The sequence below is a fragment of the Papaver somniferum genome, chromosome 9, assembly GCF_003573695.1.
Source record: "Papaver somniferum cultivar HN1 chromosome 9, ASM357369v1, whole genome shotgun sequence".
Classification (NCBI taxonomy): domain Eukaryota; kingdom Viridiplantae; phylum Streptophyta; class Magnoliopsida; order Ranunculales; family Papaveraceae; genus Papaver; species Papaver somniferum.
This window is the reverse complement of record NC_039366.1, coordinates 94704964-94708736: the sequence shown is the minus strand read 5'-3', so window position 1 is coordinate 94708736 and position 3773 is coordinate 94704964.

The window sequence follows — 3773 nt, the reverse complement described above, 5'->3', positions numbered from 1 at the left end:
CCACCATTAAGATACTAAGAGCGTCCACAATGGATGACTAAACCCAAATATACGGTCCAAATACATGACGTAGTGGAAGAGAGTAAAGATCAAAAACCAGACTAAACCCAAATTCTAGACTATATTTGGTCTGGGACCAAGACGAAAACCAAATTTGGTCGAGCCGAGATTAAAAATCCGTCTGGCGTGGGGTATAATAACCGTTTGGAGTGGGGCGTAAGTATAAAGTGCGCCTGATGGTTTCAAAATGGTGGGGATCACATTATATGTGAGCCTGATGGTGGGGATCACATTATATGTGATCCTGAATAAAATGGGGCGGACATTATATGTGAGCCTGATGGTGGGGCGGATATTATATGTGCGTCTGGATCAGGCGGGGTATAATGTACGCTCGACCAAATTTTACTCGTACACCGTAGCGTAGCAATACGGACTAAACCCAAAATTTAATCCTTTTTTTGGTATTTGGTCTTTGGTTTTGATCGTACAACTGCAGTTGCTCTAAATATATAAAGCCCAAAATTATCAATAATAAGTATTAGATTACATATTTAACCTTTAACTAAATAGGATAATTAATTCGGAATTTCTGTTTTTGAAAAGTCAAACAAAATAAAATTAAAAGATCTCATATAGTTATCCCGTATGAAAATTGCAATTATCACGAGTTGGGATAACTGGAATTATCATATATCCCAATGTGCTATCCAAATAAATCCTAGAAAAACAAGGAAAAAAGGAAAATAAAAAACAGGAATCAGTGATGAATTCTACGGGTTAAAAGACTTTACTGATCCACTTTATCGTGAAAAATATAGTTATCCCCTATGTGAAAATCGTAATTATCACGAGCTGCGAAAATTTCAATTATCACATATTCTAGTACACTATCAGAACAAATCCTAGAAAAAAAAAGGGAAAAGAAATCAAGAATCGGTGATCAGTACTTTGGGTTAAATGACTTTATTGATCACTCCTCAGAACCGTCACTGAATTCCAGTACAAATTAATCATAATTCATATGAAGCAAAGAATGTAGATTACATTTATATATAAATAAAAAACTTGATTCGCAAAAGAAAAGAAATTCTAGAACCCCTGAATTCCTATTTATGGTTGAACGCTGGATTAGTTTCCCAATCCAACTCCATGCAAGTAGTTGTACGTACCTTATTCAAAATTAGCCATGTTGCTTGTGGATTGGTTAGAAAGAAGCAAATTAAGATTTTGTTCTTGGACTTGATAGTGATGACAAAGGGCTAATTAAGATCTTGTTCTTAGGTTTTTTTTTTTGTTGGATCGATTCTTAGTTTTTTTTTTTAGTTTAACGATCTCATCTACAATCAGAACGCCACCGTCTCGGTTCTCTTGAGCCATTTGCTTTCTTTAACCCTTTGAGATGCACAGTTTTGTTGATTAGACGTAAAAGATTCTTCATCCGTGTCTAGCTAGGTCCAATCAAATCAATAAGTTTTTATGTTGTTTTTCATCTTTTTTAATAAGCTTAGCTTTGGATTGTCTTCCGGGAGATAGAGAAAGAAGGATGATGATTTTGGAGAACGAGATTTTACTGAGTATGGATGTTTTAGTGGAGTTCTTTCTTCTTTTGTTTGACAAAGGGGAGACATTATTAAATAGACTCAGCGACAATTGTGGATGACCCATTCACCCACAAAGCAGATTAATTGACCGAAAAAGAGAGGTTAACCGAATGGACCTGAAATAATGGTAATAAGATAATTGACCGAAGGTAATGATATAATTAACATAAGTAATATAATTTCAATCTAAACTAGTAATCTCAACCGTACATCTTAAATTTTGGACTACAAATATATACTATCTTAATGATGGGTTTTTAAAAAAGAGAGGAACCAAACATGGGTTCCTCAGAAATTTCAACATTAAAAAATGTCATATCTTTAAAAGTGTACTTGAGATTTTTATGATATATATTTTGCCCTTTAAATTCCCTACGCTAAGAGCTTCTCCAATGGTGGATGTTGAATATTTCATATGTGACATCACTTCTAAGACATCTTTGAGTATAAAATCCTAAATATTAGGAAAAAGAAAGTTTTATCTCCAACCCATAAAGTTTTCTATTATTTGTTTACTTATTTGTAGGCGTATAATTGGTTAAAATCATTTCCATTTTTATTTTTTGTTGACTTTTATTAACAAAAGTGTGACTAGGATGGGAAGACATCCTCTAAGTGAATGTCTAACTTTTTTTTTGCCACATCATCTTCACATCAATAGGTTGGAGATGATTTTTTATAAATATTGTTGTGGATTCTATGTTGATTAAGATTTTTTCCTTCACACACACTCCACTAGAGAGGCTCTAAGAGATTTTTATGGATTTTATATATTTTGAAAGCCCTTTAAATTATCTACGCAACAAGCATAAATAATGATGTCAAATTAACTTTTTTGTTTTCAACTTTTTTTATGTTTTTCCAAATTTTTGTATGTTTTCCTCTTAAAAATTAGATACTGTTTAAAAATAAATTGAAAAAGTCCAAAAAAAAATTTGATGGATTCCCGAGTACATAATGAAAAACAACGAACAATTTTCAGGTGAAAAGTATAACATATGGTGTCGAAGCACCACCAATCTATTTGTAAAGTAGAAAAAAATAGTATCGCCCACGTGCAATGCACCTGCTCACTATTTGTATATATAGTGGTTGTACGGGGCTTGTACTAAGGTTCCAAAAGAAAAGAAAAAAAGAAGAATCAAAAAAATGAAAACATACCACGTTACGTAACATCTCAAAACTCAACCAAAGAGGCATACTAGAGGAAGATTAATTTTTTCTTGCAAAATAAGCTGACAACTATTTAATCTTCTGCGAAGAAGGTGAAGATAGTTTTAGATGGAGGATCCAATAAGAATTCTGTCATTTTGTCCCCAGTCTTGGTCACGTTCCCTGCTTCATCTAAAGCTTGAACATCAATCAATTCTTTCATCGCCGATTTTATAGTTTGGGGATAAGGAGAATCCGGGAAATCGTAGACATCTTTTATGCCCATAACTAGCATTATAAGTACTGTGACAAACGTAACATTCGTCCTTGCACATTCAGAATACGAGCGAGACAGCATTGCTTCACTGTAGGGATACATTCGATAACAGATGCCACCATGTCTTGATCGACCTGCAAGCTGACGTCGGACATTTTCTGAAGCTCCTGAAATGCGTGTCTTGACTAAAAAATCAATACCCTCAGTTTCATCGTATATATATATTGCTTCTGCACTCCAGAATCGACAATGTAAAGTATATTATCGATGACCAGAGAAGCCTCAGCAGTACTAGGAGCCAGAACAACCTTCCTAAATCCAGTAGGAGGTCTACCATAAACCTTTGTTTGCATCTCATTTGGAACGGGAACATCGTACACAGGCACGATTAATAGCTTTGGTATAATATTTCTTAGCCCTCGCATTCTCTCATGTAAAGACTTGCAAGCATGACTAACATCTTCTTGATCCGCCAAGAAGACAAGAACATCACCCTCTGGTTTGGTTAGATGGATCTGTAGAACTTTAATCAATGAACTGTCTAACTAATCGCTTATTGGTTCTAAAGGATACTCATCAAGAACCCTGAACGGTACTATTGGTTTATGGAGGAACACATTAGCTAAGAAATAGTTGGCTAACATATCTGCTTTTTCTCTAATTTGGGATGTTACAATACATTTTAGGCTAGGTCTTCGGAGGATGAGTGACTTGAGTAAACAGCAAAGAGTGTCGCTAAC